Source organism: Notolabrus celidotus, chromosome 20 (assembly GCF_009762535.1).
Source record: "Notolabrus celidotus isolate fNotCel1 chromosome 20, fNotCel1.pri, whole genome shotgun sequence".
NCBI lineage: Eukaryota > Metazoa > Chordata > Actinopteri > Labriformes > Labridae > Notolabrus > Notolabrus celidotus.
In genome coordinates, this window is record NC_048291.1 from 25,485,359 (window position 1) to 25,513,072 (window position 27,714).

Sequence of the window (27,714 nt, forward strand, 5' to 3'; positions counted from 1 at the left end):
ATCAAGACTTTTTTTTTAATTGTGGTTGTAGTTTGACAGTATTTAAAAACAACCAAAACAGTTTGTTACATAAATATAATTTACCCACATTTGTATCAAGATGTTTCCTGTTCAGTTTTCAGAAGTTCTTATCAGATAAGCATTAAATTAAATATCTACACAGACTACAGTATAAATCAATGTATCTTTTAAAGCAAAGTGAAAGACAGAGCTTTAAAAAGTTGTTTTTTGAAAGCTGAAAGCAGAACCATGCTCTGTTTATTCACTCCATAGTGAAAGATTTGACTTCACATAGTCTCAGACATCTCAGATCAAACCTATCGGACCAAAGACTCAAAGACACAAACACAGCAACATATACGCATTGCATAGGGAATATCAATATGTCGATGTCAAGCCTACACAGGTAAGAAAGGAAACCCCTCTGCCTCTGCATTCTAACTCAGTCTGTATCAACGTGGTAACATAGCCCAGACTTTAACAAAGCATCAATTATCTGACAAACATCTTCTTCTGACGGATGCAGTTTTCTTGCTAACCTCCCTGAACTTCAAATGAAAGGAGATAATCCTACAGCTGCTGTAGATGCAGTGCTCAGAATGCCAAAATACATCCAATTCCTTTCAAAACAGAAATATATCAGGCGCATGAAGGATATAATTTACCCAGGGTATTTTTTTTTTCTTCAAAAGATTTGCTGTGTTCAGTACATCAATGCTACGGCTGAGTCAGAGTCTTTTTATGTGTACAGAGAGCAATTTCTCAGACGAATCATAGCTCTGCACCGTGCATTTGTAACATATGGTTTGTTTGTTTGTTGTAACATGAAACACAGTATGATGGCCGTGTCATACATTACCTAAATATGCATTTTTTTCTGTACCTAGACAAACACTTCATGAAAAAACAGTAACAAACTCTGCAGAAGCTCTTTAGACTCACAAGAAAAAACATAATCTATGAACTGTATATATATATATATATTTTTTGGAAGTACAATCCATAAGGAGTCAAAACTCTGCAGGAAGCTAAGTGAAAAATAGACAAGATCTATATGCAGGAACATTTCAGAGTTTGTTATAATGCCCATTTACCTCTGCTGTCAATTTAATAGTAGTTTTTTCTTGCATGTAGATAACGAGCTCTACATTTCTGACAGGTTCTCATTAATTTATCACTATGACTTCAATATTAATGCTACATTTTGTGCCTTCTTATTGCAACGCCTGATAGTGTGGGGCTGACCTGCAGTGCACTTTGGAGCTCATTTCTCTAACAAGCATCTCATCCAAGAAACAGGTAATAATGCTCCTGACAGTGAGGTATAAATCACAGCTCTATATGAACAGTCAGACTTGTTCATGCAGATAAGACGTAGAAGCTGCTGGACAGCATGTTTAGGCACTTACAGGCCGGAGTGGACTGTTTGCATAACATCTTAAAAACAACGTAGGCTGATTTGAAGAGAAGCCCAACTTCTCTGAAATAGCACCTGGACATTAGTTTCTTATACAAGCAGGTAACCTTTGAATCCCAGTCCCACTGCTGTGTGTTATTTCATCCAAGGATACAGTCACTACGTCCAGCCCCCTCAAAATGTGTAAGGCCATGCTTTAGTGTGAGATACAGAACTTATTTCCCTACATTAATATTGCACCTTAATGTAGCCTGCTGTATACTTCATCAAACAAGGACAATGTGTTAATGTGATTTAATTTGTAGTCAAAATCACAAACTCTTCAATTCAGCTTTCAACCCAGCAGATTAAGAGGAGCGTCTACATCCCAGTGGAATCAGGCTAGTGAAGGTAGCTCCACTTCTTCACCTTCTCCACTTAGTTCAGCTCCTCCAGGCGGATCCTGAGGCTTTCCACGGGCAGCTGGGATGATAATCCCTCCAGCGTGTTCAAGGTTTCCCTCAGGGTTGACCCGCGTTCACTGACTCCATCGGGAGAAGCGAGGCGAGCAGAGAGCTGGAGCGCTTCAATGTTTTATCTGAACGTGTGTTTAAACAACTAGCTATGTATGTGTAGGTATATTTTATTCAGAGTTTATTACATGTGTGTGGATCCAATCAGAATCATAATAAGTTTTAATGCTCAGTGGTTTATACGTACAAAGAATTTGTCTTGGTGTTTTGGTGCTGAAGTGAAAGGCTTCTTAACAGCAGGACTATCCACCTTTAATAGAAAAGACACAATTATTAAACAGTATACAGAACAACATCTACACAAACTTAGCAATGAAGAGCTGATGAATATAGATAAAATAAAGACAATCATTGTGAACCATGCAGTGCCAAAACATGAAGCCCCTGCAGAAGAGTAAAAAACTGCAGTTCCCAAAGTGTCCACTTGGGGTTGGCTCAAATAGCCAATGAGACTCCATTAGAGACCAAAGCAGAGTGAAACATGTTTACAGTCTGTTAACATGCCTGACCAACATGCAGATCACCTGTTGGGATAACACTATGATGTGAGAGAACCCAAAACCTGCTGCTGCTGATGAATGTTGTCAAAAGATCAGACACGTACAGAAAAGGGAAACCGTGGGAGGCGAGGTGGGACATGCTGTGCGTACTGAGAGAGGAAAGCTGTCAGTGGTGTGTGTTTGTTTCATATCATGTTGACACATAACAAAAAGCTGGACAACAAAGCATGATTAATAAATGAACTTACCTGATAAGAGAACTGAGGAATGGATGACTCTGTTTTGGTTATATTAAGGCAAAGAAATGTGACAAATTACATATAATAAGGAGTGTAGGTGATCTGTCTTACAGGTGGATCATAGCCAAGGCTTTGGCTCCTCCTCTTCGTCCGTTTCTGTGGTTGTTGGAAGTTTGTTGGAGTAGAATTTCCAATATGGCACCACCATCTTTGGACTTCATGTTCCTGAGACAATTCCAATTTTACAAAGTCTGTTTTAAACTTCTGTTAAGTGAACAACAGTGGATATACAGACTATAGGGAGGTGGACTATTTGTACTGAGCACGTCCCAAGCCCAGATACACTACCAGTCAAAAGTTTGGACACACCCTCTCATTCAATGGTTTCAATTATTTTAATTACGACATTATAGATTAATACTGAAGACATCAAAACTATGAAATAATCTGGTTTGGCCATAATCTGGATTACAACAGTAGTCAAATAGGGCTGTCCATTGTGTACTGACCCTACCTCTCAACGACATAACTGATGGTCTCAAACACATTAAGAAGGCAAGTCATTCTACAAATGAACTCTTGACAAGGCTCATGTTCATTAGAAACCATTCCAGGAGACCACTTCATGAAGCAGACTGAGAGAATACCAAGAGTGTGCAAAGCTGTCATGAAGGAAAAAGGGGGCTACTTTACAGTGTTGTATCTTAACAGCCCGTGAAGTGTAGATGTAGAATGAACTTCGTGACACTGGCCATCTTGGATAGTAATCAGATTTTTTACAATCAAACAGCATCAGCATCAGTAACAAGCATCGCGACTGCTTGGAGGACGACCGGGCCAGATGAAGTCGCCTCTCTTCTATCTCCACGTTCTGGCTTAAATACTATGAAGGTGCACTCAAATTAGAATGAGGGTGTCCTCCAAACATACACATATATGGACTCTTCAACACAAGTTTCAAGTTAGCTGCTATTTGACTCCGTTTATGAACTCCTGGTTCTGAGTATTTACAAGGACATCAGCTGTCACTGTCAATCATAGATTTGCCTAGGTCAAAGGTGATCTTTTTTAAGGCCATTCCTAGAGACTTCTGGAGCCTACTATTGTAACTCATTCTTGTGGGTCCCTGGACTTATTTTAAACAACACAGACTAGCAACATATACTTAATCTTATGTGGTTGAATCAGATACTTCAACAGAATCTAAAATATAAAACATATTCTGCTTTGTTTAACACTTTTTTATTAATTAAATAATTCCATATATGTTCTTTCATAGTTTTGATGTCTTTGGTATTAATCTACAGTGTTTACAATAATTAGAATAAAGACAAACCCTTGAATGAGAAGGTGTTTCCAAACTTCTGACTGGTAGTGTATATATATTGGTAAAGATAGCTTCGTAGCAACATTGTTATATTTTTAATATCAGATAACAATGCCTCATGTTTACTGACCGGTTGAGTTTGTTGGCTGCTGAGGAGAGTTTCTGATGACCTCCCTAATCTCCTTCTCATGACAGAAGATGAAGTCCTTGATGGTCCACATGTAGGAGAACTTCACCACTTTGATCTGCACAAAGCAGACACAGCCAGGCCTGAAAGCAGATCTCCTTTATTTATATATTTATCTATCCTATATAGGTAAGTGATGTTTGGTCAGCCTGGACTTCAAAACCGCACATCAAAACTGCCTTTCATCTTAATAAACACTGACAACAAACGGGAGGGAAGAAGAAAGGATATTGTAAAAGTGGCAGAAGAAAAAACAGCACAATTTTGCCAAGACTCGGAAGAGATGAAAAAACGGACATCATCAATGACATACTTTATCTAGCTCAGCTCTTAACAGGGAAGTGATGCCTGAAGTAGCAAAGCCTCTTCTGCAATGACTGAAACAAACACAATTTTCACAGCAGAGGTAACCTTTAGAGAACGCACTTTAAATGGCACCCATGTTTGTGGGAAACATATTAGGAAAAACAGAGTTCCTGAAAAAACTCCACATGTGATTTGTTCCAACCTTGGATTATTCAGAAGTCACACAAATATTAAAATATATTTTTTTTTAAAGATGTACACTTCAATTGATGGAATAGGAGAGGAAAAAGTGGGAATCAAAAAGCTTAAAATGTACAAAATATTACAAACTCTATTTGACTGCTGTATCGCTCACACTAAGCTCCACTGAAAGTTAAACACAAACTCTGAAAACACAGAAAAGTGTAATGTTGGGTTCACACCAAGCACAAATACAATTATATCTCACAAGTAAACTACACGTGAAGTCAATGTAAAGACGTGTTTTGTTTAAAGGTACTTTATTGATCCCCAGGGGAGAAATTCAATTTTTCACTCATGCTATTTTTGGACATGTTAGACATAGTTTTTTTTGGTATATACATACAAATGCACACACATGCAGTGAACATGCTTAGGGAGAGATGTCAGAGTGAGGATGCTGCCGTCAACCAGCGCACCCAGAGCAGTTGGGGGGGTCAGTGCCTTGCTCAAGGGCACTTCGGCAGTGCCCATGCTAGTGAACCAGCACCTATCCAGCCACCAGTCCACTTGCCAAACTTCATCCATACTGGGACTGGAACCAGCGACCCTTCGGTGCCCAAGCCAAGTCCCTATGGACTGAGCTACTGCCGCCCCCATAAACCATAGACTGTATAAAATATGGACGTAGTATCTGTGGCGTCACCCATGTGTTTCTGAAGAGCAGTTTTGAGGCAAATCGGCGGCGGCAGCCATATTGCTGCTGTGGAGCCAGTGTGACGTAAAGAAGCAGAGTTTGAGCCTCCTAGCCAACAGCTTCAGTGTTCCCACAGTCAGCTGTGCCTCTCATTGGAAGACTAGTAATCTCAATATCTTCACAATTGCCACGTTAGAAAAAAATCCTTCCCCCTCACAGTGAGAGCTGATCAAGAAATGAGCTATCCAGACTACACTGGTCTTTTGTACCAGGCTGTACACATGTTTATTTCTGCTGTAAAGATCTGCTTTTTCCCATTCATGTGTATGTGACTCCCGGTTCTTCCAGAGCCAGCCTCAAGCGGACCCTCGATGAACTGCAGCTTTGAACACTTCCGCATTGGACTCGTATTTTTAGACCGGAGTTTGCCGCTTGGATTAAACGCAAATGGAGCGAAAACTGAAATTTTCTTCATCCCCACTGCCTCCCCGGCATCCACCTGCAGGCTCCGGGGGGTGTTTAGTATGTTTTGCTCATCACTCCTCAAAGTCTGCATGTAAACTTATCTGCAAGGAGTGATGAGGCCGGAGCCTGGGCGCCAAACATGAATATGTATTTGCTGCTACAATAAACAATTTAAACGTGAGTTGTCTGACTGAACTTCTTATGTGGCAACTCAAATGACACTAACTGTGCTGCACGAATTGTGTAAATAGAACAAGTTAAACGCACAAGTGACGCAAATTTGCAATGACTTTGCAATCGCGAAGAGTCGAAACTTGTACCTTCAGCAACTGATTAGCATCGCGATGGCCAATCCAGGGTTCCCACTCTTTTCCAGAGATCATTTTCCAGGACATTTCAAGAACATTTTCAGTGATGATCAAGCTGGTATGACAGTCTAAATTTAGTTCCTAAATAGTCTAATATGTTCCTCTCAGTGGAAGTCTACATTGAAGACATGCAGTCTATGGCTATCCATGAAATAATCTCTTACATGCTTAAAAATGATGGCAAATTGATTATAGAATAATGCAACCACAGATGTACAGCACTTCACTTTATTAGCGCAACCAAGCAACAATGATGGGCAACTCTCATCTCAGCTTTCTCTTTTCTCAAAAAATATAAAATGAGTTCAGTAAAAAACAAAAGAGCCAGCAAAGGACTCTGGAAGCTGCATCACTGAAATAAATAAATACTAATAATAATCAGAGGATCAGTGCAAAAATTGACCTAAATAGAACTGAATGACAAAAATGGCCACAAATGTTGAAAGGGGATGTGTTTTTTTAACCTTGTTAGATCGCACATAGTCATGTTGGAATAATTTTCCAGGACAATGTGTGATTTTCCAGGACATTTGACTTTTTCTCCCATTTTCCAGGTGTTTTCCAGGACTGGAAAACTGGTCAACTGTTTTCCAGGTTTTCCAGTTTTTCCAGGACGTGTGGGAACCCTGCCAATCAGCTTCGAGATCCTCCAGGGATGTATGGTGTGAAGAACGGACCGGTGGAGGTTCAATAATCTGGAAAATTTCCTTCTTTTGTTTTTTAAATCAAAAAGTGTTTGCTTGGAGGAAAGTGAGTGAGGCGGTTGGATCATCTGGTGAATTGTAAAAACATTTGTCTGTCACTTGTAACAGTTATCGGTTTTCCAAGCTAGCTAGCACAGCTTCAATTTGCACAACCGGCCATGCATCTTTGGGTACTAGCATACACGCAATTTGACGTGCAAATGGAGCGAGTTATTTGGGCGAATTAAGCAAGTAAATCTAAAATATTCAGGCTTTGTAATCTGCATGAATAAGGCGAGCATATGGTTTTATTGGCGTCCGGTGTGAGCACAACAGAAGTATTTTCAGGATTATAAATCTTAAAACCGAATCTGACTCCCAGCTCATCTGGGATACAACAACAGCCCTCAGCGACAGCACTAACAGACATTTCAACCCAGAGAAGAGAGGTTTCTAACTCTGGCACTGAAACAGAGATGACCTGAGCGGGGGTCTGACTAACAGCCAGGTTTGGAGTGAGATGGCCCAACAATCAGTCCCTGCTGGCTGCCTTTTAAACAACACCTGGTGTGGACAGAGCAGCAGAGGGATGGATCCAGTACAACTGCACCTCCAGACTCACAGCTCGCTGCGAGCACCCTGCAGGGACACAGAAACACAGTCATTAAAGGCACCATCTCTAAACTAGTGGCACATCTTACTATGACGGCTGTGACCTTGTGTGAGGGTTTGACCACATCACAGAAAGTCTTCTATGGAGAGTCTAATGGAGCAGTATTTTGTGATTAGTCGGATATATCTGGATTCATTTGTTAAAGGAGGTTTCAGCATTCAGAGCACAGCAGCGGCGCGCGCTCTGCCTCACAGGGGGGGAAGCCTTTCTCTGTCTGTGCGTGGTTTCCTCTTTGTTTTGCTTTGAGAGGAGCAGAGCGCCGTGCCAGCCATCTGATTCCAGCAGGCTGCACCCGTCCATCGCGGCTCTGAGTGAAGTGGAAGACTTAAGACTTTCATCTCAAGCTGCCAGTCTGAACTTGCACACAAACACACACACAAACACACACACACAAGGTCACACTATGCTTTCAAAAGCCAGCGCTGGCTCAGAAAGGTCAAAGTTATATTTTATGAGGACGTGCATCTGAGGTTTTTTGGTTTTAAAATGCCGGTCAGGTCGCCTCTAAACGTCTCTCTTACTCACAGTAAACTGCTCTATGTTGTCTAATTTGTAGTCTTGAGCTTCATGAGTGGTCTTGTGGGATGAAAAATCCAGATGAAAAATAAACTGAGGCATTTTGGTTTCAAAGTTTCATTCCTCCACTGCCGGTTCCTGCTTCTGCCCGTCTCCCCTTAATTCATACCTGACTCACCAAAAGGTCTCACGATCCTGCTTTCCTCGCTGAACCTGAGAGTCCCCCCAAGCTGGCCTGCCAAAGAAACCCTTCCAACACGCTGCTTAATTAGTGGCTGATTGAAAGAGAAGTTCAGGACCTGAGGAAAAAGTTGGCAGAAACGAGAGTCGGGAGAGACAGACCAAGAAATGAGAGAAGGGGGAGAAAACGGGGAGAGAGACCTCTGTCTTTGTGAGAGGAGGGGAGACCTCGACAGCACTAGACCCAGACAGGACTTCATTAACGTTAACAGAGGAGTCCTGCATCCAATCCTCGGTCCTCAATCTGGTGCCCCTCTTTCCCTTCTTTTGTGTGATTTGTATCTGATGAAAACACTGCTGGCATTTTCGCTCACTAAGACAATAAAATATTAATCATAAAAAAAAGTTGGGGGAACAAGGCTGCACTGATTTGCAATTTAAATTACCTGAGACTTCCTGGCAATTAATTATAGTCTATATGAGTGAGCGGGGTCGTAAACGCAGATTCTTGCACGTATAGTGTGTGTGTGTGTTTCTGTGTGTGTGTTTCTGTGTGTGTGTGTCATCCTTCCAGCTTTTTTCACTGCATATTTAAAGCACGATTTACAGAGTACCTTTTTTTTCCATCCTGTCCCTTAAAGAGCACCAGAAATGCCAAGTAATCACAAGGTTTCAATTTAAGATAACATGACAACACTGGCAGCGCTGCTAACAGCCTCACAGCTTTCTAAATAGACCCAGATGACACTTAACCAGAATAAAGCTGAAGATGTTTTTTGTTTTTTTTCCCAATTCCTTTTCATGACAACATCAAGAGCAAAGCAGCAATAACAGCTCACAGAGATGCAGGAGATGTGTGCTAATCATAGGACTTCCTCAGAAGGAATGGCTTCAGACAGTTCATTTGTCATGGGAATCTGACGATGACAGCATGAACGGGAGAACAGCTAATAGGTGATAATGCACATGGCATACAGAGAATAAATATTGTCACGTTGCAGAGTATGCTGGGGAGAGATTCACAAAGACTGTCGTCCCTGAGGCCAATTAAAAGACAAAGTCAGGAGGTAGAGGAGGTCCTGTGCGTCAGATAAGGGAGTGTGTGTTGCTGCTCCTTCTGCAGCATGTAGGCTGGATGAAAAGCAGAGGGAATAAGGATGTGAGTAAAGGTGCTTAGAGACAGAAAGAGAGAAAACTTACTGATACTGGAGACTCTGAATATCTAATACAGGCGATCACATTGCATCAATGTATACAAAGACCCCGCAGAGAATGACATTGTAAAGAACACAATTACTGAAGGATGTTGTGTTATCGTATCGCACTGTAAGGTCAGTGTTTATCCTCAAGTCTAAATAACAACTATACATTCTGAGTGTCACAAACACAACTCTCTCTGCAAGGCTGCGTCTTCTATTACATTATGTCGTCGTTCTTGACCCCAGAGGAGCAGCGATGGTTGTTTAATTCATTAATATAACCCAACAAACATAACGGCACTGTCAGGCAGAGACCTTGTATTTCTGATGTCACTACTTTCCAGTAAGTAAATACAAATGTTTTTCCTGTAAATAAACACTCCATATGATTAAACCACAAGCTTTTTTAAAATTATTTTCATCCGTCAAGTCCTAGAAAGCCAACTGATGGGTATAAAGGAAGATAGAGAGCATTGACTAATGCAAAAAATATATATTATATAAGATAAGATATTACTTTATTATTAGGGGGAAATGTGGTTGTTGCAGTAACTCAGTCATAAGTACAATCAAGTTAAATTAAAAGTATATAAATAAAGATAGAATACAAATTTAGATATATAAATGTTACAAATGGTTTAAATAGTAGTAATTACAGGCAGTATTAAAAATGATATAACATGGAGATACAAGGTTTCTGCAGAAAGCGAATCATCGTTGTGATCAATCAATCAATCAATCTTTATTTGTATAGCGCCAAATCACAACAAACGTTATCTCAAGACGCTTTTACAAACATAGGAGGTCTAGACCACTCTATGTCAAATTATGAACAGAGACCCAACACCAAGACAGGGTAAGACTCAGTCTGACCCCACCTTAATCCACCATGAGCATTGCACATCGCAGTATTTAGCTAGTTACAGTGGTGAGGAAAAACTTCCTTTTAACAGGCAGAAACCTCGAGCAGAACCAGACTCATGTTAGACAGCCATCATGCCTCGACTGAGTTGGGTCTGGAAAGACAGATAGAGGGGAGTAAGAGAGAGAGGTGATAGTGATGAGACGAGTCGTAGAAGCTGTTGCCGCTGGAGTCCAGCACGTCCGTATCAGCTGGAGTCCAGATCGGCAGAGTTAAAGTAAGTGATGAAGGGGTTGGGGGGAAGAGGGTGAGCTAGCATCCCAGTGTGTCAGTGTGCCAGTTCCCCCGGCAGTCTAGGCCTATAGCAGCATGACAAAAGCTGGTCCAAGCCTGATCCAGCTCTAACTATAAGCTTTATCAAAAAGGAAAGTTTTAAGTCTACTCTTAAAAGTGGAGAGGGTGTCTGCCGCCCGGACCCTGACTGGTAGATGATTCCAAAGGAGAGGGGCCTGATAACTGAAGGTTCTACCTCCCACACTACTTTTAGAGATTTTAGGTACAACTAGCAAGCCTGCATGTTGATCCAGTATAAAAGAGCTCCTTTTTTTTCTATTGTAAGGATTATTCTTTGGTTTCTGAGATCATGGACAAGATTCCAAGAAGAGGACAGAAAAAACACAACAGGCAAAAAAAAGGATATTAATCAGATATTCAAAATTCAGCTATGACTGGATGCTTTAAAGGAGAGGCATAGGGGGGTAAAACAGGCGGTAGAGTGGAGTTAGACACAAGTTTATTTATTTGTTTTATTTATAAAGGGACCATGTAATGATGATAATAATAATGGATAGGATTTGTACAGTGCTTTTTATGGTACTCAAAGTCGCTTTACAGAAAAATAAAAATAAAAATAAAGCAAATAAATAAAACAGAGCACAGACAGAGGTGGGGCGGGAGCAAAGGTTATGTATTGTAGACTTTTTTTGAACAGGAAGGTCTTGAGGTGATTTTTAAATGATTGAAGTGAGTCAGAGTTGCAGGTGTTTGGAGGGAGAGAGTTACAGAAAGTTGGGGCAGCAATGGCAAAGGCTCTGTCCCCCAAGGTGTGGTGCTTGGACTTGGTGATGCGGGACAGGAGATTGGCATCTGATGTACAATATTAAACATAAGTGTCACCATTTGATGCATTGTACCAGAGTTAGCTTAAAGCTAATTTACATCTGCAGTCCCTTGTCAGGTCACAGTTAAACATTGGAGAGGAGTAAAAGTTGAGTTTGACTACTCTGGGAAAAGTAATCTGATTACATGTAATCTGATTCCTGATTATAGGCTGACTAATGGTGTGCTGGATTGTACTTCCACCTTTCAGTGAAATAATTCTGGGTTCAAATCCTGGACAGAGGCTATCTGTGTGTGTCAGGAATTTAAATGCTTCCCTCATCCTGTCTGACCTTTGCTTTTGATCTATCATAACAAAACGGTTGAATAAAAAGACCTGAAAACTGGAGCACTGCAGCCCTGTGGTGCAATGGTTAGGAATGCCACCTTTTAGTAATATGGAGCTGGGTTCAATTCCCCACCAGGGACTTTCTGTGTGAGGCGGGAATGAAATGATTTCCTGACTCTGTAGTCAGAGCTTTTGAAGTGTCATGACAAAATGGTGAAATGAAAGGACCTAAAAAATCCAGCCTGTGGTGGATGGCTGCCTGTCATCGAAGTGGTTCACAGTTCAGATCCAGTGCAGGGAGAGAAGAAGGTGAAGGCAGGGAAAGACTAAAGGTTGAGGCCTGCTTCGGATCCTGCAACTAGCATCCACCTGTGTGATAGAATTCAGCAACAAACTGGACACTGGACACAGAAGACTCAGGAGACTCGGATGGCTTACGTTGAAATAGTTTATGTAGAACTTGATCAAGGAGAAATAACATAACAGTACACAGGCAGGAGAGTGCAGTGCAATGCCAAGTCAGTTCTGCCAGACAAATCCTCAGGCGTGGTATTTATTCCCTCCGAAGATGACACTAAAGTTAGATAACTTCTGGAGACAGTATGTCAGCCATGAAACAAAGATAAAGACGGGAGCAGGGGGAGAGACCTTGACTACTACTCTGACACTATCTCACCCATCACAGATGACATAGCAATCAAGTTATTCTAACTTGACATTGAGACAGAAAGAATACAATCTTACATACATATATATATAATCATGAAAATTCCACGACAACCTGCAGGGTCTCGTTAGGGGGTCCTCGAAGTTCTGCATGTTGAAAAAATCTGCAAGGAGTGATGATGCCAAACAAAGTTGTGCTGCAATAAACATTTCAATTCAAGTGTAACTGACAAATGTAAGAGGTAGCTAGCTTGTTAGCTGCTATGAGTAGCCACAAGAAACCAGCGTTCAACAACATGTCAGTGGACCGTCTCAGTGCCGGTTCAGACACATTTCAAATCATCACTGCTTCCACTGTTAGCCTTGTTGCTAACAGGCATCTTGCTCAGCCTGGGCTTGTAAGATGTTCATGTTAAAGGTTTACAATAAAGGTTCTTTATTTGTCTTTATTGTGGTGTCAAAAATGTTACTATTATTTATTTTAGTCTTTCCTGGAAATCAGACCTTTTACTGCCGGCTTCTAAAAGAAATAAATACATAAAATGATAAGAGGGCAACAGTGTAAAAAACTAACAAGAACAAGTTGACAACAACATTTTAATTGGGGCCTGCCATGAAACTGAATTTGAGAATTTCAGCTTAATTTTTCTGCAAACACACATTATTTTTAAACTCATTTACTCCAACAACTCCATGCTGAAGTTTTATTGTGCTGAGAGTCTCACTAACAGCTCGTTTGGATGAACTGAGACTTTAGAAGCACAGAGCAGACAACACAAAACTAAGAAGGAGACAGATGTGTATGATGGTGCGTGTTCTGTGTGTACAATGCCGCGAGTGTGTGAGCGAGCAGAGAGGGAGGGATGAAGGAGGGGCCGTCTCCTACCCACACACTCGCCGCCCCGTGCCTGTTTTCAGAGAGTGAGACCCGGAGCCCATTTATATTCATTACAAAGACAGTGTGCTCTCACTCTGCCAGTCCAGCCTCCATCTCTCTCCATCTCTCTGTCACACACCTCAACACGCAAGGGAGGAGAGTCTGACAAACCAACAGACAGATAGATTCGACTTCCTCTGTATAAACAAGAGCTAAGCGAGGTGAAGCCGCATCTGCCTTCCCCTCCGTCAGTGTGAGGGGTGGAGGCTGCCAGGCCAGCTGTCCAGATCCTGACCGCTCCGTCACATACAGTAACCACATCACAGGCCGCACACATGACACCCAGCGCACGGTGTCATAACGCCAATGCTGTGAAATGAACTCCATCTGTATATTCTACAGAGTGAGAGCATATATTACGCTGCATATGCTTCCTCCATCTGCAAATCTGATAATGTGAACAGCTTACAATGCATATTTACACTCGAGGACACATTTCTGTTCATTTGTTTTTCCATCTGTGCTTGTGACAGTCTGAGTAGCTGCTGATGCACATGACATCTGCACTGAAATCCCAACCTGTACGTCTGCCTGGAGACGGTGCAAAATGAACGGGTTTACTTTCCACGTGTTCGGCCTTTGAACTGAGACTCAGTTTTTTCAGGGACCTTTGGTGCACCCTCTAACCTTGTGTCTCCTGAAGGTTCCCTCTCTGATCTCAGCTGAAACGATCTCATCAGAGCAGAATAGAAAAACAAAGCTCTGTGTTTAACTTTCCCTATAAATAGTGACAATGCTGAATCTTTCCTACAAGGCATATGCAGGCGCTGTTCTGCCCTGAAAGGCTTCATTTAATTAGATTTAGTTTTATAATTATTAAGTCTAAAGGCACATAAGGTAACTTTACATACTTGTTCTATTCTCATTATGCACACACAGCTCTATAGCTGCTCGTGGTGATGATAAGCCCTTATATCAATGGAATTGTATGAAGTTTATCCCAAAACTGCTTCAGTACGGCCATATGGCAGGGACTTGAGGCGACCAGGCCTGCTGTGAAAGAGGAGGTGAAGAGCGACAGAACAGAGAGATGGAAAGCCTTCTGGAATTCATTACAGCTAGTGCTGAGACTCTCAAAAAGAGAACATCAATTCATAATAGACGAACACACAAAAAACCAGAAACGCATTCTACATGCAAGGACACAATCACTTACAAACACACACACACACACACACACACACACACACACACACACACACACACAATGCCACTTCATCTACATTCCCTTTAACTTGCAAATTGAAAGGGAAACATCAAATACACAAACCACCCACTAGCCTCTTCCTTTAGGCTGTGGTTCCTGCTGGGAAGGAAAAAATGGGGTAGTAGATGCTGAATTGCCACCACCAGGTAGACTGGGGGTGGAGCTGTGTGATTTGGCTGCTGCAGAAAAGAGCTGGGATGCCCAGCAGGGCTCCTGGAGTGTTTCGAGGGTCACCTTGTGTGACAATAGGCAGCGAGAGAAACAGTGAGGTACAGAGACGGGCTGCAGAGTTTAGAGGGACACACTACAAAGTGTGAAAACATGCCAAAGATCCCAGGCTAAATGGCAGAGTGTTGCTTTGAGCGTATGCGTGACGCAAGTCTGAACGTAAATCAAACGCCCACATGCTAGCTCGCTCTTCCGCCGCTCAGAGTCAACCCTGTGCTTATTTTAACACCGCACCACCCTCATCCTTCCGACTGTGGTCGAAAATCTGACAGAGGGTTAATGACGCCCGCTCATTATCAGGTCAGATTCCATTCAAAGCTCGCAGGGAGCGTGTGCAGCTGCATCCAAGGGATCAGCAAGATTGATCAAGTGAAGTAGCTGACTCTCGTTTCCAAACATCACTCACAGCCAGAAAACAGCACACACACAGGGATCACATGTCAGAAGTGATTCCAAGTCTCCAGTTATGAGATATTTTGGAGTTTCGGCTGCTGAGGCTCACTTGAGAAAAAAGTGTTTCTAACATTTATGGCAGAAAAAAATCCGGTGAGACTGGCAACCTAACATGCCAGGAGGACCAAGTCTTTCCTCTCAGTTGTGAGTGACAGACACACACTTGTGAACAAGGCTGAATGTGGAGCATGTATGAAAACATGTCCATCTTGCCAGAGGCACTGATGATAACCCTGCCACTCTCTCCGACAGAGAACAGGAGGGTGAGAACAGGGGGGAAGAGAACAGCAGACATGCACTAAAGGGCTGAGCACAGATCCAGCCATGGTCAGGGGGGACACTGGAGTGCGTCGGATCCAGGGCCACAGGAGGTGTGATGGATTAAGAGGCTCCGGAGGAGACAGAGGCCCTCTCTGAACCGTGGAGCAAACCCCAATGAAACAACATCACCATCCCTCTCCATATCTCTGAAGGCCTCCGCTCTCTTTCTATCTCTTTTACTCTCTCCCCTTCCTGAACCGTCACTTTAACTCACTACTTTCTCTTTAACCCTGGTAGAATTGCTCTAAAGTACCAGCCAAGCTACACTGTTTCCTTCTAGCTCCAGTCCCTGGTTTGATTGCATTTCCTACTTAAGAGGATGTAAATGGAGAAAAGTGCTAATATGTGCGGCTAAGATAACATAAATACCACACACGAGGTCTCCCATCAGGAGGACGAGATAGCTGAGCCCAAATTAATAATGCTAAGATCCTAATTGCACTTCACAGCATTAAGTATACCTATCAGTGCTATGAGTGGCAATATTAATTAACTTAATTCTGGTGTCAGCTTTAGAGATAAGCAGTCGTTGCATTCATGCTTTGGACTACATTTCTAAGAGATCACTTCACAGTGTTGCTCGTTTTTTGACATGAGACTGACAGCAGCTATCAGCCTCCCTCTAAAAAAGTAGTCCTGTCTTCACTGCAGAGAAACAGCTGAATAATTAGACTTAAACAGGCTCTAAATGTGTTTGGAAACCAGTAATTAGACCAAGCTTTGATCATTTATTTCAATACAGCATACTTTTTTATTTATTTTGCTCTCCATTTCACAACCTTTGTCCTCAAACCTGAACTTGTGCTCAATCCTGCAACTAATCTCACACTCTAACCTGGTCAGCTGAAGTCCTTTTTAAGAGATTCCTTTACTTTACATTAAGATTCAACTGCAGCACTGTCCACGTTGCATCGTGGCAATGCAGGAAACGTGAGAAGCATGATTCGTAAATGGAGCAGTGCACGCTTCATATACACACTCTGACACACAGGTACATACAGCTTCGAATACACCTCTGTTATTACCATAGACTGTGTCATAAATGGACGTAGTCTATGTGGAGTCATCCATCTGTTTCTGAAGCCCTGTTTTGAAGCCTATCCTTGGTGGTTGCCATATTGGAAATGCTGAGCTCCACCTAACTTCATCTGAGCTAGTGTGAGGTAAAGAGGCGGGCCTTTAACCTTTTTGCTAACAGCTACAGGATGCTCGCTCATCAATCAGGTCAGCCATGCCCTTATTTGGGCAAAACTCGTAAGTTTAATATCTTTTAAAAATAACCAGCCATAAAAAAATCAACCCCAACACGGTGTGTGCCGATAGAGAAATTAGCTATTCAGACCTAAACCGTTTTTTGAACCAGGCTGTAAACATGTTTATTTCTGCTTTATAGATCATCTTCCTTGAAGGGTTGTCTATGTGGTTTTTGGTGTTTCTGCAGCCAGCCTCTAGTGGACGCTTGATGAACTGCAGTTTTGAACACTTCCACATGGGCTTCATATTTTAAAGGTGACATATCATGCAAAATGGACTTTTTAATGGTTCTCTACCTGAAATATGTTTCCCTGGCATGTGTACAAACCCCCCGAGAATGAAAAAAATCCATTCTGCCCCTGTTCTGATTTCTCCACCTTTCCGTAAATGTGTGTGAAACGAGCCGTTTCAGACTTCCGTGTTTTTGTTACGTAACAACAATATCCGGTCTGTCACGGAGTCAGAGCTCGGAGCTTGTTCAGCCCATAGACTGTATAAAATAATACTGAATCCCTCCTCCGTTTTTCATTACCTGCACAAATGTGTGCTAACAAGGAGCTTAGGAGGGAGGCATGCTAATTGTAGGCTGTCTTAATAAACACAAAGGTCGGTTTTACTCCCCACGTCTGCAGATTTGAAGATCTAGTGGATGATTTGTATTTATCATGGATAAGTGCTAGCGCTAGTTAGCATAGCTACATAGCTACATGTCGTAGCTGTAGCTGTGTACCAAGACACACGTCTACATACTGACAAATAAAACAACAAGAAACACTAAATCTGTGACCAATCCTTCAGAAAAGGTCCCGCTGCCTTTCTGGCAGAGGTCGGTTTTACTCCACACGTCTGCAGATTTGAAGATCTAGTGGATGATTTTTATTATTCATGGATAAGTGCTAGCGCTAATTAGCATAGCCACATAACTACATCTTCATAGCTGTAGCTGTAGCTGTGTACCAAGACACACGTCGACATACTGACAAATAAAACAACAAGAAACACAAAATCTGTGACCAATCCTTCAGAAAGGTCCTGCTGCAGGCGCCTCTCCGTCAGGATCAGATTCTGGATCAGATCCAGAGGGTTGAAGTAACAGCAGCCGTGTATATTCAGCCAACATGTAAACATTAGATCAACGTGCTGGACAGCCGAGGCACATCCACTTCCTGAGGGGGCGTGGTCAGAGGGAAAACAGAGTGTTCTGAGGAGGACTGAAGAAGAGGGTTTTTCAGGCATGCCAAAATCTGATTTCAAAGGGTTTTTTTGAGCATAAACTTTAAAGACATGTTTTGGGGACCTCTTAGACCAATATATATTGATGAAAAAAGCGTGATATGTCACCTTTAAGACCGGAGGTTGCCGCTTGGTTACTTACTCCAATGCCGGCTCATCAGCAGACAACACCACCTCACCATTCAGCCTCCATGACATCAACACCGAGAGTAACACTTCCATCTTGAACAGGAAATGTAGCTCAAGATGTTTCTGTTACAAAGTTGACTACTTGGTGGCAACCCTTTGTTCAGACATTATCATGCACCAGTGATTTCATAAACGGCTGACCGTGGCAAAATGCTGTCTCAGTCAAATGGGATTCAAAGGCTGAAAGAGACAAAAAAGTGAGCATCTGGTCAACATTTGGCCTTTGCCATCCTTTCCTCCCTCTCTCTATCCCTCCATCCCTTCTGATCTTTTCCAAATCTTTGCTTTGCAGAGCTGACCAGCTGCTGTCTGACTCACTGTCTCAGAATGGAAGTCGCATGGTTAACCTAAAGCAACACACACACATCGCAGTGTGGAGCTTCAGATTTAAAGTCATTAGAACAATTCACCGTAAAGTCTGGAATATAAGTCACAATGGTTTATAAGTTGATGTCTGATTTTAGAATGTCTGACTTAGAAAATGTATTGTATGTAAAATACAATAAAACACCTTTGTCTGCTTTCTTTACTGGCACATTAGTCTCATTAGTGAATAAAAGGCAGCCCACTTTTTAGATGAACAAACTGTATTAAAGTGTCTTATACTCCAGACATTATGGCACTTAAATCCCAGTCCATATCTTCAGCATATTGTATCTGCAAAGTCTCTTTTTTAGCACAAAGTTGCATCATGAAGGAACATCTGATAACCAAGTTCTGGTGTGCATTCTAACTCACACAGAAATCTTTACCATATGTAAATCCATTGAGCTGCATATTCGTCTCCGCACAGTTTCCACCTTCAGTTAGAAAAATCTGATATTACGAATTCAATAACATCGACCTGCAGGAGATGAAGAGCTCATTTGATGGACGCAATCCTCCAGAAAGCAGCGCTCTGCACTGCTGCTGTACTTTCTTGATAGTTGTAACTGCATTGCATTTGGTTTACACTCACACACACACACACACACACTCACACAACACTTGCAGAAAGCTATATGTGTGTAAGTATAATACCATCTTGCGAAACAGACTGGGGCTTTAAGTCCCACATCTAAAGCCTTTCAGTCAGCGCTTACACACTCTTCCAATGTGATCAATTATCCCTCTATACTCACAGCACAAAACATACCAACACTTCTACACACACACACACAGTCATGAGAGCCAAATCCACTGAGGAAATTTGAGACTTGAAAAAATAGAAATTATATACTCAGAGACAGACATCAAACCGCAGTGGGCCCATGTAGCCAAGATAACAACAGCAAAGTACTTTCTAAATGACAAACTGATACTGGCTGCAGTCCACTCTCTCTTTCTCTCTCTCTCTCTCTTTCCCTCCTCTTCTCAAACACAGACAGCCTCTCAAACAGTCTGTCCCACCATCAAAACAGAAATCTCCTCAGACACTATAGTCCAACTTCCTCTGAACTAAGCTGATAGAGAACAATATTTGTGCAGCGACTGAGGTTAAATGTATTTCACCTTCATCCACACGACTGGCTGCTGGCTGTGCTCTTACGTAGAAGCCCGCCTGCTTATTTTCCCGCCCTGCAGAGGCTCTCCGCATGAAGTTTCATTCTCATGAAGCGAGCCGCTCAGAGAAGGGAGGAGTGAATGGAGGGCAGGGGAGTTGTTTTTGTTACCGCACTCAGTGCAATGATGCAATTTATAATTAAAATGCTAATTTTAACGACAGGGAGTCTCTCTTCACCTTGTTTTCACTTTACTCCAGCAGTCTCAGGGGAGGCGTGTCTCTGCCTGGATCAATGTATCCCAGCCAGTAAATCAATTTTTTTATACGAAGCACTGGAATCAATTTGAGATTTAGGCTATACAGGATCTGTACGGAGTGAGATGCATGGACGAACACGCCCTGCCTGTGGCTAGCAAACATTTTTCCACTTTGCTATGATGATGTGTGAAGTAGTTTTAAAGGCTCACATCCCTAAACTGAAGGCTAAAAGCAATTATTTGGGCAACAAGAAAACTCAAGGCCCGTCTGACACATCCGCCATCGGCCTGTCTCTGTTTTGACTCTAGCTTATCACAATAGGTGCCTCAAACATCCCCTAAGCTTCAATCTCGACAAACAACAAAGACAAACGCTGTGGAATGAATCATTTGATGGGAGTTTCATTTCAAAAGTGAGCCTGACAGACGAAACAGAGGGGGGACGTGGAGAGGAGAGGAGGCCTTTTTTAGTGGTTGTCCTTCAGCGTGACTTTGTCATGTAACACATTTCCAGCTCGATTATCTGCATCCAGTGGATTTCAAACACATTTAGCAAGGACCAGAGAGCTTGGTAATTAGCAGGAGCCCTGGCTCATAAAGGGGGGCCAAAAACAAAGCCTGTCTTTAGCGCTATCTTTATCCCCTCCACTTGTTTGATCTCTTCTGATCCTTTTGCTGTTCACAGAGGGGTCCGTACGTCATGTGTGCTCTCAGTCAATACCTTTACACGCCAACAGGTTTCAGCTTTTAAGAACCAAAGAATGACGCAAAACGAGATACTCCATCTGTAAGAAGAGGCTTAGGAAATGAGCAAATGTAGCAGCTGGCGGTCGACGATGACGCTGTGTGTGACATGCAGCAAAGTAAATACGTAAGATAGCAGCTATTTCTGAGAGACTATCACACGTGGACCCACAGAGGAGTGTTATATTTGGAGAGTACAAAGATTAGGAAAGAATAAACTTCCTCACCCTTCATCTGAAGTGTGTCATGACTTTTTTTCAGACCTCCTCCTCTTACTGTTGTTTTTCATTTTAAATCACACAGTGAAATTGTATCAGGTTGCTTTGGCACAGGAATGTTGCCTCAAGTCAAACTGCTCTCAGTCTCCCCCTCGATACCCGGCGTGACTCACTCCAGTGAGGGACGACTGCTTCCTCTGTTAAACCTCCTTCTTTAGTGAGCTTCTTGATCAGGAATCATTCCTGTTTGCTCCCAAATCTAGCATACTTACATTCAGCTACGTCATCACTGTAGTATACTTTAAGTAAATGAACCTTGAGGAGAGCAGATTTGATTGAAAAGACTCCACAATGCAAGACCAGAAATGACCTGTGGAGGTGAGTGGCACAAGTCAAGGCGGATTGTTCATGGGTTTGTACCTCACAACAGCTCAATGACTCTATCGGTGAATGCATACTGCGGGAAGCAGTGCACGCCATCTCTTTTGTGAGATGTCATCTTGAATAGAAGCACAATGAGACACGAGTGCAGAGAAAATAGACAAGTGTGGTGGCTATTTTTTTAATGGCCGGTGTATTCAGAGGGAAAATATGAATATGAAAGGAACAGCTGAGGGCAAGGAGAGGTGTCAGAGACTCACCTGTTGAGTCTTTACTCTCCTCTTCCGAGAGACCATCAATGAATAGAATGAAACAAAAGTAAACACACTTTTGTTCAGCAGATGTGTCCTTCCTGTTGTTCTTTCCATTAGCATCAGGTACTTCAAACTCAAGTGGATCCATACACACACACACACACACACACACACACACACACACACACACACACTAAAGGAGCCTATTACCATCAACTGTTCACTTAACTTGTCACACCGTCGTATCAGCGTGCTGTAATACGAGGATCAAGGTCAGTTTTAAGCCGTCGTGGGGAGAGCTGGGGTCAAAACTGGCGAGCTTCCACACAACAGTCAAGATTCACCCCGGGAGGTGATAGTGCTGCTCCTTACCAGATGTCACACCTAATTTCTCTCATGCTGGAGAAGCTCAGAGTCGAGACTGTTGAGTGGTAATGACTGGGAGGGATGTGGACATAGTGGGGGGGGGTCAGACTGTCCTCCTAAGTAAATCAGATGAGTCAGCATTTAATCTGCGACAACTTGTGACAGTGATCTTTAGCAACAGAAACAAAAGGAGGGAGTAATGGTGGCAGATCGATGGAGAAATGGGTATTAAACTTTAGGATGTAAACAGTGGAGAGCAGCCGGTTTCTTCTTTTCAACTCATTATAAACTATAAAAACAAATGTTGTTTTTAACAATGATGAAGTTTCTTAAAGTTCCAACTTGCAGGGCGTTGGTGGCCCAGCGGTCTAAGTGCTCCATGTGTAGAGAAGAAGAAGAAAGAAGAAGAAAGAAACATACTTTATTAATCCCAATGGGGGAAATTCAATTTTTTAGAGGCTAAAGTCCTCGTTGCAGAGGTCGCCGGTTCGACTCCTGGCCGGGCGACCATTTACTGCATGTCTTCCCCCACTCTCTACTCCCCACATTTCCTGTCTCTCTTCAGCTGTCCTGTCAATAAAGGTAAAAAAGACCAAAAATTTAACTTTAAAAAAAAAAAAAAGTTCCACCTTGAACCTAAATCACAATGTTTCCTGACCTTAACTTAACCCCCATCCCCCCTTTATTCTTATTCTTATAACAGTTTTATTTCACTTCATTTTATTTATTTATTTATTATCTAGTTCAAATTTTATTCACTATTTATTTATTTATTTATTCATTTATTTATTTATTTATTCATTCATTTATTTATATATTTAAAGTATAGCATCTTATTTTCTTTTTATGGTTTGATATTTTAGTGTTTCATTATCTAAGAAATGTTTTTTATTTTGGTGAGTTTAATTTCCTGTGTTGAGTTTTAACATCTCATTTTACCTCCAGTGTTTCCTCTTTCCTTCCTTTCCTTCCTGATATCATGAGATCGTTTCCTCAGTTCGTTCAGCAACTTATTTTTTATTTTTCCATTCATTTATTTATTTTATTTTCATTGTTATTATTATTATTATTGTTGCATATATTGTGTTCTTAACCTTAGGACTGTGGTGTGGGATAGGGGTCGGGGCTGGGGTTGGGATTATGATGGGGGGGTTATTTTTATTTTTATATATATTTATATATTTTTAATTTTTCTATTTCAAGTTGTTTTTATGTAATAATAATAATAATAATAATAATAATAATAATAATAATAATAATAATACCTTTATTTGTACAGCACTTTTCGATACAAGTAACAAAGTGCTTCACAAGAACTATAAAAACACAATAAAATCTAAGAAGCAATAAAAACAAACTGACAGTAAAAGCAGAGAGGGTAAAACATTAAAGATTAAAATAAATTCACAAAATAAAAGCTTTACAATAAAGGTGTGTCTTGAGTAGTGAAATAAAATGAGGGACTGACTCTGCAAGTCTGATGTACAGCACTTTGTGTTACAATGTCATTGTATGAAAAGAATTGATTGATTGATATGCTTCCCATCATATAAGATCTATTTGTACAAAAACAACTCAAACCAAAGCATCGTCATGTTGTAGAACAGATTCTCTCTCAATCCTGATTGAGACAAATGTGGAAGAGTAAGAAAACTACTTTTACCTGCTAACAGATGAGATCAAATCAATGAAATCCTTCAGTGATATTTGAAAAGCTGCAGATCTTTAAGTGTATTAAGGTGTGTTAGCATCAGCCCTGCTAGTAGAGATAGAGCAGCTGCCTTAGTGCAGATCTTCAGAGTACACATCAAACAGAAAAGGTGAACACCAGGCATGATCCAGGGCGACCAGGAAGACCACCGTGTGCTTCATTCCTTTTCTCTCTGCTCCTCATCTGAATATAGAAACATGGATATTTGATGTATAATAATGCAGCTCACTACCTAACACACTACTACAGGTATTTAACACCTGATTTAAAGAGAAAGAGCATGCATCACATTCTTCTTTAGGTATTTCTTTATCTGAAAAGACGTTGGGGTTTTTTTGGAGGTTCGTTTGGCTTTTCTCACACGCAGCAGCTACAGAATCCACATTAATTCACTTCCACTGTAAGGAAACTCAGACAGAGCCTCACAGAGCAGCGTGTGCAGACAGGTGCACACGCTGCTCTCTGTCTCATTGCTTTGCTGTTGCTCTTTTCAGGGAAGGAGAAGGGAGAGGAAAGGTAGCTCCACTAATAAGTTCAGTGCTATCCATCGGTTGCACTCGGTACGACAAGGGTTACTCCTGTGTGTGCCCCGACGTCACTCTGCCTCCCAATTACCACATTTACACTTACACACACACACACACACACACATTCATTTATATTCAGGCAGACTTTTAAATGCTCTCCATTAAATTCATAAAAGATGGATCCTCTTTTAAAGCCATAAGTGATCTCCTCACCTTTTATACATTGTTATCTATACATTTAAGAGCACATATATTATACAGTGAGAGGCTGAAAATGAAGAGTGTCAACGCAGAGGCTTGATTATTTCAAAAAAATACCAGTAATGTTAAGTAGAGAAAATATTGCCCTCACAGGAGGGCTTGTGAGCTTGTGACTGTTTCTTTCTGTGTTCTTTGTTCACGAGTTATGCACAACTAAATATGATAAGCATATTCCCCCTGTGTGAGTGAGTGTGATTTCAGTGACTCTAAAAGACTTCCAGCTGTGTTTAACTTCCTGTGAAGCGGCTAAACGGAATTTAAAATGCTCAAATTTTAAACAGTTTCCGTATTAACATACAATTCTCTGGTGACATTTTCAATATGCACTCCCACGAGAACCCTAGAAGAGATAGTGGTGGGCGTCGAGTGCCTGCAGTCGTACGTCTCTATTTGGCTGCTGGCACCTAAATGTCAACCTCTATACTTGCAGCACTGAAGTGGAAAAGACGGCAAAGTTGCAGCTCCGAGCCGACGCCAGACGACTGTGAACGTGTCATATCGGGCGTATTAATCAGCTGCTGGTCTGATTCCAGGTCAGTTCATTACCCGCACACAGAGGGCTCACAGAGGAGCCAGCACGGAGGAACCACATCTGAACCCACATGACACTATTAAGATAACACCCACAAAATAACCTCTGGTGTTGGTAAAGGCGACAAAACCCTGTGTCATCCTCCAAATCCAAGCCTCCCTGATTCCTGTTAAGGTTACATGTGTTCCCCTCAATATTCTGTGCAGAGCCCAGTCTTTTGGAGGGTCATCAGATGCTGCTGGGTGCTGTAGTCGCTTCTGAAAGCAGGAAATGCCAGGCAGATAAAGCTGCTAGACTACCAAGCACACACACACACACACACACACACACACACACACACACACACACACACACACACACACACACACACACACACACACACACACAAACACACACACAGTGACATTTCAGATCTCTGGGACCGTAACCAACAGTTATGCTCTGAATCCAAACCTTTCTCATTCATCTTCTTCTCTTTCTCTATCTCTGAGAGCACTCCTGCAACTACCAAACTTCCAGGACTCATCGCCTGCTCTGCCATTTACTGTGACTCATTTTAACTATTACACAGATTTCTTCTTTTGTCTAAATGGCCCCAGCAAATCAGCTATATCAGGCGGCCTTTTGGTGGAGCCCCCCTCTGAGATTATTGCTCTCTAATGAAGTCATTTGAGTCAGGCGGGCACATTCCCGTCTCTGAACGGCCATTCAGAAGCACCGCAGAGACTTTCTGTGCTCCAGCAGATGCCGAGATGGTGATGGACTGGGACTGGGGTAGATAAACAGACAAAACAAGAGAATAACAGAGCCAGAAAATGCTTATCCTACACCATGAAGACACATAAATACATACCACAGAGATAATAAGAGGTGGGAAATATGGAATAATGCAGACAGGTACAGGCAAAGGAGCCTGCTTTTTTCTTACAGAACACAAATATTTCTGGTCCACAGAAAAATACAAGCAGTGTAAAAAAAAAAAAAAAAAAGTAACAAAGAGACAGATCCAGGACTGTTTTGACAGACGGAAACTGAGAGAGCAAAGCAAACAAGGAAGACAGACGTCAAAACAAATCAGATTCAAGTCCGTGTTCCTCTGGATAAGCAAGATGGATTTATCTTGAAGAGGTAACCTCAGAGACAGAGAGAGGAGTTTTCCTCAGAGCAGCTCAAAGAACTTCAAAATGCCAATATTTTCATCTCGTGTCGACGATCATTCACCGGATTATACCCATTAAGCTTCCCCGTGCTTCATATCCAACCCTAAAGAGCCCATTGTTTTACAATTTAATTTAATTTGATGTGAAGAAAAATAATTTTACACACCCTGCTGTGCTCTTTACTGACATTAGGATTGCTCAATAATATCATCTTTCAGTCTGATATTTAGTCCAACTATAAATATATAAAGTATATATTAATCAACCAATCAGACTTTATTGTAAAGCACTTTTCATACCACAATATTATAACACAAAGTGCTCTACATGTAAAAAAATAACCCATCCAAGAATCCATGTACAAGGTTAAGAACATGATGTAAAAAAAGAAGTTGCTAATGAAGTGAGGAAACACTATTATGACATATTTAATGAGGAAACAATGGATGTCAGATAAGATGTTAAAACCCAATATGAGAAATTAAAGTCACCAAAATAAAATTAATCAATAAGATAATAAAATATTAAAATATTAAATCATTAAAATAAACTAAGATGCTACACTAAAAGTAAATACAGTAAAGTAAAACTGAATAAGATATAAAAATTTTGAGATTTAATCCATAAAAATCACTTGAATAATAATAATAATAATAATAATAATAATAATAATAATAATAATAATAATAATAATAATAATAATAATAATAATAATACATAATTAAATAGTCCACAAAAAATATATAAATAAATACAAATTAAAAATAAAGTGAACAAATAATATATGTATCTATAATAATTTAAAATAAGACAGTATATGACTTTTGAAAAAGACAGAAATTTGAATTGGATAATAAGTAAATAAGTTAAGATAGAAAAAGACAAACAATTTAAGTTTTGAGTTTGCTTTTAAAAATGTTGATATTCTGTGCAGCCCTCAGATCTTCAGCTAAGCTGTTCCACAGACGTGGGCCATAATAATAATGATATAATATACAATATACTCATACTTATATATATATATATATATATATATATATATATATATATTTCTTAAGAAACAAATGTGAATGTGAACCCATTGAATTTCCCAGGGACTCACTTGAATCACTACACGTGTGTCTCCAGGGACTCCCTACATCCCTGCTAAAGGTAGTGTTATTAACGTTAACAGCGTTCAGGGTCACACCTGCTGCAGAGGAAATGAAAAAAGTGGTGTTACAAAGTGAACTGTCTGCATCTGCTGAGAAAAGAAACGATAAGCGGGTGATGAAAGAGCCTGCCACTCTGCACAGCAGGAGACTTGTTGTAACTATTGGTTGTAAAGTTTCATACAATGCATCTCTTACTCAATTTAACCTTCAACAGTGTGAGCTGTCACCAATGAACCAAAAGTTTGAACTCCATCTCGACTTGATCAGCTCACCAGCAAACAATCAGACAAGGCACACTGAGCACACTCATTTACATCCAAGTCTGTGATTGGTCCACCTGGTGTCCTGAAGTGACCACAATCCACTACGAGACTGACAGCTAACAGTGACAGCCTGCAGTGTCATGAGAGAAACACAAAA

The 27,714-nt window shown here is 41.2% G+C and overlaps 1 long non-coding RNA gene across 2 annotated transcripts in view; it reads right to left on the minus strand.

Moving 5' to 3' along the window:
• Nucleotides 1-1,656: 1,656 nt before the first annotated feature.
• Nucleotides 1,657-27,714, minus strand: part of LOC117832578 — a 53,677-nt gene continuing 27,619 nt past the window's right edge. The window contains exons 3-5 of one of the 2 annotated variants that reach the window (XR_004635205.1): nt 4,126-4,240; nt 2,780-2,893; nt 1,657-2,179 (exon numbers count right to left, since the gene is read on the minus strand). This is a non-coding gene — a long non-coding RNA (uncharacterized LOC117832578). Of the gene's footprint in view, nt 2,180-2,779; nt 2,894-4,125; nt 4,241-7,171; nt 7,521-27,714 lie in introns of those variants that run through there. The other variant, XR_004635206.1, reaches the window with a different exon arrangement.